Below are 8,775 nucleotides of genomic sequence, written 5' to 3'. Positions count from 1 at the left end.
GCAGTAAGGAACAGAAGCATCCCATGGGTGCGATCCAAGGCCTTGCTGGTGGGTGTCCTTCCACGCCTTTCGATGGGCTCTGGATAGAAAGTCAGTAGCTTTTTAAAGCCATTTATACTTTAGAAGTAGGAGGCTCCTCAAGGGTAACAGCAGTCGACAGGCAGAAGCAGCCCCTGTTTGCAGCTCTTTGTGGAGCCCTTCTTTCTCTCTCCTTCAGTCTGCACACCTGGTGAAGAATATCGAAACGCCAACCAGAGAGCAGTTCTATGCTAGCCCAAGGTCATTCATTAATATTGATTTATAGTCTTGATACACCATTTATGTAAGTATTTATATGCAGAGATATTTGTATATTTATGTCTACAAAGCAGAGATGGGTATATCTGCGTATGTATATAAACATGCATAGACATGTATATAAACTGAACACACATAAATACCTACTGTCAATCACAAGCACATGATTTAACGGTACTCTCCTGCCATACTGTTTATATCAGCCTCCAATCCTTTCTTGAATATTGTTAATCCTTTCTAGTTTCTATAACATTTATCAGCAATTAATTAGTCAAATTCTGTGCTGAGCCCTCATATCGACGTAGACTTTCCCACCTTTTCCTTTCGATGAGGTGTCCCTCACCCTGCGGTGAAGGACAGGGAGCGTAGGGCTCCCGGTACTGCCTTCCGCAGACTTCTCGTTAGCTTGCATAGGCTTAGTACGCTCCGTGCTCTTTGTCTCCAGCGTAAGGAAAAGCAACTTCATCGAGAACAGAGGAGGCTTACAAAGCCTTCATTCTCTCTTTGTAAATTTTTTCGACACTAATCCCTCCTTTACATAAAATAATCAATACTGTATATAGACGAGTCACACACAGTAGCTTGCAAATTTTGCCTGCATTATTTTCTGTGTGTAGTCTAGTGCTTTATTTGCTCATTTTCTCATGTTAAGCAGAGGACTCTGTTACACTCTGTGTTAACCCCGTTAGCATTTCCACAACTGACACAGTTAATAGAGAAACTTGGGGGGGCGTGAAGAGAGCTCAGGCACACAAGTGTGGAGGAGGCAAGAGGTACTGCAAGCTCCATATTCATAGAATCGCAGAGTCATTAAATCTTTAAGGTTGGAAAAGCCCTCTAAGATCATCAAGTTCAACTGCCAACCCATCACCTCCAGGCCTACTAAACCGTATCCCAAAGTGCCACATCTACACATTTTTTTGAACCCCTCCAGGGATGGGGACTAAACCACTGCCGTGGGCAGCCTGGTCCAATGCTTTACAACTCTTTCAGTAATGAATTTTTTCCTAATATCCAATCTAAACCTCCCTTGATGCAACTTGAGGCCATTATTCCCACCAGGAGATAAAACAAACACACCACCACTAGCTGGGAAAGCCACAGGCTTTCCTGGTCATGCAGAAACATCAGAGAAGGTACTGAGAATGAGCAGAGACTTCCCAGCAAACAGAACAGGGGGTGTCTGGCAAGGTAAGTTTTGCCTCAGGGGTCAGAAAGTATACAGGGAAAATGAGAATGACCAACAGCCTACTATGACAAGTTATGTGATCATACACATAAAAAGGGCTAAATAGAATGAAGATTAGGGATAATTGAGAAATAGCCAATTGCTGAATAAATTTACCCTTGTTTTCTGTAAGGGGAAGTGCTTCCAGAAGTCTGAACCCTCCATCTACTTTATGGAAATGAAAGTGATGCAGCGGAAACTGCAAAATATAAACGGCAAGAAAACATCCACGTGCTACATGTGAACAAGCCAAAAGCTTATGCTCTACCTTCAGTAGTGAAAAAAAACCCTCAAAATGTCACTGTCAGTAGCAAGGCTAGCCAGGGAACTGAGAGCTTGAGAATCAGTTCTTCATGATTTTAGCATATGCCATACTAAAAAAAACCTGTAAATGTGAAGGGGCCTGGGGAACTCCAGCCTTGGTGGTTTGAACTCAATATTCTGCTCAGTCTCCAAACACTTTCTGAAGAAAAGAGTAATTAAGGTTGGGAAAGCAAAGGGTAGACAGGATAAATTACATCATGGTTTTATGAGTGTTAGATTACAGAGGAGACATTTCATTTTTTTTTTTGTAATATGAAAACAGTTTCTTAGATAAGGGAAATGCAGCGGATCCAGGCTATCTAATTTAAGTAAAGCATTTGACTTTGTTCCCCACAGGAAATTATTACTAAAGGTAGAGATGCTAGGGATTAATACCTGTATTTCTAGCTGGTTAGGGAGCTCGCCAAAGGGAAGGTATTTAGCACGTTGAGCAGCCGTGTCGTGGGATGGTGAGAGGTGACTGCTAGAGATCACTGCAGATGCATCTTTGGCAGGTCCTATTTAGTGTGGACGTTAGTGACATCAGAGAAAGAACTACATATCAGTAGTAGCTGCAGAAATTTAGTTTTTCTAACTTGGGTGCTTGTGTCACCGAAAATCCAGGAATAAAACCTTGTAACACCACTGTAGTGTTACAAGGCAGCATTCTTTATTGCAGTGCTGGATGCACAGGGGATAATTCCACTGAACGTGCATACCTCATACCTTTTTCATGTGGTTTGTATAGACCAAAAATATGTATATTTATTTTATTTATACATATTCATTATTATTCTCTTTGGTGGTTGGTGCAAATTTGCTCACTTTGCATCTAAATTATTGCGCAGACTTGGTCGTCCTCTTCCACTGTTCTCTTTTGGGGACCTAATATATACTTACAAATATCTGCAGGGTGGGTGTCAGGAGGACGGGGCCAGACTCTTTTCAATGGTGCCCAGAGACAGGACAAGGGGCAATGGGCACAAACTGAAGCAGAGGAAGTTCCAGCTGAACATGAGGAAGAACTTCTTCCCTCTGAGGGTGACGGAGCCCTGGCCCAGGCTGCCCATGGAGGCTGTGGAGTCTCCTTCTCTGGAGATATTCCAGCCCCGCCTGGCCGCGGTGCTGTGCAGCCTGCTCTGGGTGACCCTGCTTGGGCAGGGGGTTGGGCTGGGTGACCCACAGAGGTCCCTTCCAACCCCTACCATTCTGTGATTCTGTGATTCTCTGATTGAGTAGGTGGGTAGGCGGTCAATGGGTCGGTGGTCGCGATCTCCCCCTGCCAGAATTTTTTACCCACTTTTACCCACTTTTACCCACTCAGCTCGCAATCTTGGCAGTCCTGGTTAGTTTTCTCAGCTCACTGCATGAAACCATGTTCCATCATTCTCTTTTGACAGAAACACATTGTCTGTTGTGTTGTTTGCATTAATGACTACCTACATCTATCCTGAACGACTTACTTCGCATTCTCAGTGTTCCCAGACCCAATGTCCAGATGGGTTGGGCTGTACAAGGAATGTAGCAGCATTGTTCATCGCCATGGTTAGCTGATGCTATCACCCTGATTGCACTTGTGCTGAAGAGTTTGGCTCCATATGCAGCCGATGGGAGAGGAGCATCCCTAGGGGTAAGCAGAGTGCCCTGGAGAGAGGCCGACCTCCTGCAGAGCTGCTGACTGGGGAAAGGCGAGGACAAAAGGCACAAATGCCTCCCAGACAGACCTGCTGATGGACCACGCGACTTTTCCTCCATGACAGCTATTGCTGCTACTGAAGAGGACCAGTTGATTGCAAAGCTGCTGGATGGCTTGAAAAGCACGGTGATTAGCAGAGGTCAGTGCGGCAATCTGAGAGGGCATGTCCACCAGCTCAGGGTGAGACAGGGCCTTTGCAAGGATCCTAATGATTTTGCATTTATTAGCACTGAAGTGAAACAGCCTTAATGTTCCCCATCTCCCCTGGCTCATCAGGCTCAATGGAAGTACCCCCAGGAACTTTTGCTTCATTCATCTGTTTGCACAGTTTTACCAAGGAGCCAGGATGTTATTCACACCTGCTAAACTCTCCTAATCTTAAAACAAAAAGCCCAAAAAACACTGGGAACACAAAGCCAGAGTTGGCTCCAAGAAGGTGTGAAGATGGTGATTGCTTCTCTACTGAGAGTTTTGGGAGATAAAAAGGCCAATCAAGATGGTTATTGTTCAGCCCTGATAATTGTTTCCTTTGGCAAGAGCCAAGAGTTCGTTCTCTCCAGGGTTTATCTAGGAAGCGAAGTTTCGCACCCAGAAAATTGACTAAAACATCCCATGCCCAGAGGTGGGGGTGGTGTGAAACACTGCAAAAGGCATCCCCGCAGCAGGGAGCGCAAGGAGCTGAGGAGAGCAGAGCACCTTGCCAAGCAGGGTTAGGCAAACCCTGCTCTGCTGCTGTGTTTCATGCCTGCCAGTCAGAGATTTCGGCAGAAGGGGAAACTGCAACAGTTAAAAGGCACTTGTGAAGGTACAGACATAACTTGAAAATTAAAATTTTTCTTCTGTATTGGAAATACAGATATGACAGTTGGTTCGTAAGAGTTGTCATGCACATGTAGGTTTTTGGTGCACTCGTCATCCCTGGGCAGAGAGCTACCATTAATTATATGTTTTACTTATGTTCATCTTCCATCCTCAGAAGCAGAAAATCATAGAATCACAGAATGCTTTGGGTTGGAAGGGACCTTTAGAGGTCAGCTAGCCCAGCCCCCTGCAGTGAGCAGGGACATCTCTAACTGGATCAGGGTGCTCAGAGCCCTGTCCAACCTGGCCTGGAATGTCTCCAGGGATGGGGCCTCCACTACCTCTCTGGGAAACCTGTGCCAGGGTTTCACCACCCTTAGAGTAAAAAATATCTTCCTTATACCCAGTCTAAATCTACCTTCCCTTAGTTTCAAGCCATTGCTCCTTGTCCTATCACAACAAGCCCTGCTGAAAATATTTTCCCCATCTTTCCTATAGACCCCTCCAGGCACTGGCAGCTGCTCTAAGGTCTCCCCGCAGCCTTCTCCTCCCCAGGCTGAGCAGCCCCAGCTCTCCCAGCCTTTCCTCCCAGCAGAGGGGTTCCAGCCCTCGCATCATTGCTGGGGCCTCCTCCGGCCCCGCTCCCACAGCTCCAGCTCTGTCCTGTGCTGAGGGCTCCAGAGCTGGACGCAGGGCTCCCGGGGGGTCTCAGCAGAGCGGGGCAGAGGGGCAGAACCCCCTCCCTCGCCCTGTGCCCACGCTGCTGGGGATGCAGCCCAGGATATGGATGGCAGAAAAGAAACCTGTCTGTGCACTTGTGGCCCTGCACTGGGGCTCGCATGAACTTGCTTTGCTTCTTGCTCCCGACAGAGACTTTCTGTGTGACATCGAACATGTCCCTCTGCCTTCTGCCTCAGTTCTCCCAGCAAGCCAGGCGCCACACTGCTTCCCCTCCCAGGGTAAAATCTCACAAAGTACATCAACAGTAACTGAAAGAGGGAAGATTTAAATTATATATAAGAAGGATTCTTCACTGTGAGGGTGTTGGGTCCCTGGCCCAGGTTGCCCAGAGAAGCTTTGGCTGCCCCCTCCCTGGCAGGGTTCAAGGCCAGGTTGGATGGAGCTCTGAGCACCCTGGGCTAGTGGAAGGGGTCCCTGCCCATGGCATGGGGTTGGAACTGGATTAGCTGTAAGGTCCCTTCCAACCCAAACCATTCGATGATTCTATGAACATTAACAAATTCATTAGTGATAGAACTCAGGTAACTCTGGTGGTGAAGGCCATGTAAGTGCCTAAATAAATTATAGGGGCTGTGCCGGAACATGGCCCTTCTGCTATCATTTAGAACAGCATTCAGGCATATTACACTCCTCCAGGACTGATGAATTGTGCTTTGCAACATTAAATCTACTGCAGAATGCAAGGAGGTTAAATAAAAAAGTGATGTTCATTATAATGAAATTAAATAGGCACCAAAGCCACCAAATTCTTCAGCTACCAGAGGCTGAAACCAACCATGATTCTGCCAAAAAGACAGCGTTCTCCCATGGCTTGCAAAATCAAGTTTACTTAGGTGGCCATGCTTCTTAAGCTTCCAGCTTCCTAGCTGGCCATGCTGCTCGCCTGGGAGCTGGGGTCAGGGGAGAGCTCCAGCCCCCACCTCGGCTTTGCTCCCCGCGTTGGGGAAGGGGGAAGGAACAACAGTGCAACCGTGAATGATAAGCTGATATACACTGTCAAGTTAGACATTCCCAGCTTGCATAAGTAGCCTGAATTATGAAAGGAGGCCATTTAAATCATTTGCAGTGACCTAAAGCTGCCACCGATTTCAGGTCTCTGTGTTTTCTCTTCATTTTTGTGCCGCTGATGCTGCTGCCAAAGGGCGATGATTTAGGAACCCGGGTGAAATATTGGCTCACATTTCTTCACTGGTTGCCTTGAATGCTTTCTGTGTGCTATTCCTCAGCGAGTCTTGTCAGAAGGATGTCTTTCACTGTATTATATCTCTGTGGAAGTGAATGCAGCAACAGATTGTTATTGCCATTCAGAAACCTTCCCTCTCTGTGGTTATGGATGAGAAAACTCAGCGGCACCTTCCAGAAATGAAGCTTCTTTGAAATCTAAAATAATTTTCTGGTCTACTGGTACCCTTTAGTATAAAGATGGAGTAAAGTGGTGAGTGGGACTGTCTTTGTTAAACAATCCCCTTAAAGGGGAAAGGCTAAAGAGCTTTAATACTTACTACCCTAGACTTGCCATAATGCAGTTATTATTTTATAGCTCTAAATCTGCACCGTTTGAAAGCAGCAGGAAGCAACAGCCTTGCTCAACACAGAATGGCTCAGTTAGATAGAGCAACCGTTTGAAACGAAACTGTGTGGTGCAACACGGGGGATTTTCTGTTATTCTCTGGGGCCGGCAGTGCTCCCAGCCAGCATGGAGGCAGCACCTCCATCCCCATCCCCACTGGGCTTTGCTCTGTGGCCAGTCCTTGGGCTTGTTGAGGAGCTACTGGAGAGAGTCCAGCGGAGGGCTATAAGGACGGTGAGGGGACTGGAGCATCTCTCCTACGAGGAGAGGCTGAGGGAGCTGGGCTTGTTCAGCCTGGAGAAGAGAAGGCTGCGAGGGGGCCTAATAAATGCCTCTAAATATCTGCAGGGTGGGTGTCAGGAGGATGGGGCCAAGTTCTTTTCAGTGGTGCCCAGTGACAGGACAAGGGGCAATGGGCACAAACTGAAGCAGAGGAAGTTCCAGCTGAAGATGAGGAAGAACTTCTTCCCTGTGAGGGTGCCGGAGCCCTGGCCCAGGCTGCCCAGGGAGGCTGTGGAGTCTCCTTCTCTGGAGATATTCCAGCCCCACCTGGACGCGGTGCTGTGCAGCCTGCTCTGGGTGACCCTGCTTGGGCAGGGGGTTGGACTGGGTGACCCACAGAGGGCCCTGCCAACCCCTAACAGTCTGTGATTCTGTGATTGTTCAAGGACATCCATCGCCAGCTTCAGCTTGTCCTCCATGCTTGCTGATAAACCAGGTGAGGAACCAGCTGCGGTGATGAAGGTGGGCTGCATGCCCTGTGCACAAGTGTCTTCAGCCTGTCCCAGCATCGCTCCAGCACCCCAGCCCGTGTGCAGAAGTGTGCTGGTTTTGGTTGGGGTAGAGTCAATTTTCTTCATAATAGCTGGTATCAGGCTATGTTTTTGGATTTGTGCTGGAAACAGTGCTGATAGTACAGGGAGGTTTTAGTTATTGCTGAGCGATGCTTACGCAGACTCAATGCCTTTTCTGCTTCTCACCCCACCCGACCAGCGAGCAGACTAGGGGTGCACAAGAAGCTGGGAGGGGACACAGCCAGGACAGCTGACCCTAACAGACCACAGGGATATTCCATGCCATATGACATCATGCTCAGCACAGAAAGCAGGGGGAAGAAGGAAGGGAGAGCATCTGAAGTGATGGCGTTTCTCTTCCCAAGTAATGGGTAAGCGTGATGGAGCCCTGCTTTCCTGGGGATGGCTGAACACCGGCTTGCCAATGGGAAGTGGTGAATGAATTCCTTGGTTTGCTTTGCTTCCATGCATGGCTTTTGCTTTACTTAGTAAACTGTCTTTATCTCAACCCAGGAGTTTTCTCACTTTTACTGCCCTTGATCCTCTCCCCCATCCCACTGGTGGGCAGTGAGCAAGCAGGGCTGGAACCCCTCTGCTGGGAGGAAAGGCTGGGAGAGCTGGGGCTGCTCAGCCTGGGGAGGAGAAGGCTGCGGGGAGACCTTAGAGCAGCTGCCAGTGCCTGGAGGGGCTGTGAGAGAGCTGAAGAGGGGCTGGGACAAGGGCATGGAGTGATAGGACAAGGGGGGATGGCTTCAAGCTGAAAGAGGGCAGATTTAAATTAGATATTAGGGAGAAATTTTTCCCCATGAGGGTGGTGAAACACTGGCCCAGGTTGCCCAGAGAAGCTGTGGCTGCCCCCTCCCTGGCAGGGTTCAAGGCCAGACTGGACGGGGCTTGGAGCACCCTGGTCTAGTGGAAGGTGTCCTTGCCCATGGCGTGGGGGGTGGAAATAGATGATCCTTCAGGTCCCTTCCAACCCAAACTATTCTATGATTTGATGGTCTATTATAGTGGCTATCATAGAGCCATTTAGATCTGTGGACCCACATAAGGAGATATGTAACATCTTCCATAAATGAGCACAATCCTTGGCCCAGGACCTTACTCCACACCCCCAGTCCCCTCTGGCAGCTACTTCAGCTGAGACATCCCACCTTGGATTCAGCCCTCTCAGACAGTACGTTGTGCCAGCACAGGGAAAGCTCCCCGTGAAGTTAACAGGAGATGTCTCCAAGCACAAAGAACGCTGGATGCTACCTTTCTTGGCCCAAGGAAATGAAAATAACATAGCAAAGGGCAATTCTGGCTTCATTAGCAGGCACTGGGTGAATTAATATCTAAATGA

Source organism: Opisthocomus hoazin, chromosome 7 (assembly GCF_030867145.1).
Source record: "Opisthocomus hoazin isolate bOpiHoa1 chromosome 7, bOpiHoa1.hap1, whole genome shotgun sequence".
In the NCBI taxonomy this organism is placed as follows: domain Eukaryota; kingdom Metazoa; phylum Chordata; class Aves; order Opisthocomiformes; family Opisthocomidae; genus Opisthocomus; species Opisthocomus hoazin.
The sequence above is the reverse complement of the archived record's forward strand: the minus strand, read 5'-3'. Positions refer to the sequence as shown.